Below are 350 nucleotides of genomic sequence, written 5' to 3'. Positions count from 1 at the left end.
TCCCTACACAATATATTTTCAAAGCTGTCTAAGAGGCCACACTCTCCTGAGAAGTACAGTAAGACGTATATGTGTTACAGATAGATTTGCAGAAAAAAAGTTAAGTTTGAATGCTCACAACAATCAATGGGTCAAACTGTGGATAAAAGCACAAAGTGTGGAATTTATGGTCAAGAGTTGGCACGTAAAGATTTCAAATAATTTCTTCAATTTAGAGATTCATTGGTCTGTTCAAGCTAAATTAAACCAACCATTTGGAAGCTAACCTGATTATCTCCATACAAATTTGTCTATTGTTTAGTGATGTCATTATCACTCCCTCTCCCTCCCCCCTCCCTTTTTTTTTTTTT

General features: G+C 35.4%; 1 protein-coding gene across 1 annotated transcript in view; it reads right to left on the bottom strand.

Annotated features, from left to right (window-relative positions):
• LOC104498060 (WW domain-containing oxidoreductase-like) overlaps window positions 1-350 on the bottom strand; it is a 70,869-nt gene that overhangs the window by 39,984 nt on the left and 30,535 nt on the right. The window lies entirely within an intron of this gene.

The sequence above is a fragment of the Buceros rhinoceros genome, unplaced genomic scaffold, assembly GCF_000710305.1.
Source record: "Buceros rhinoceros silvestris isolate BGI_N320 unplaced genomic scaffold, ASM71030v1 scaffold2748, whole genome shotgun sequence".
NCBI lineage: Eukaryota > Metazoa > Chordata > Aves > Bucerotiformes > Bucerotidae > Buceros > Buceros rhinoceros.
This window is presented reverse-complemented; position numbering and strand designations above follow the sequence as displayed.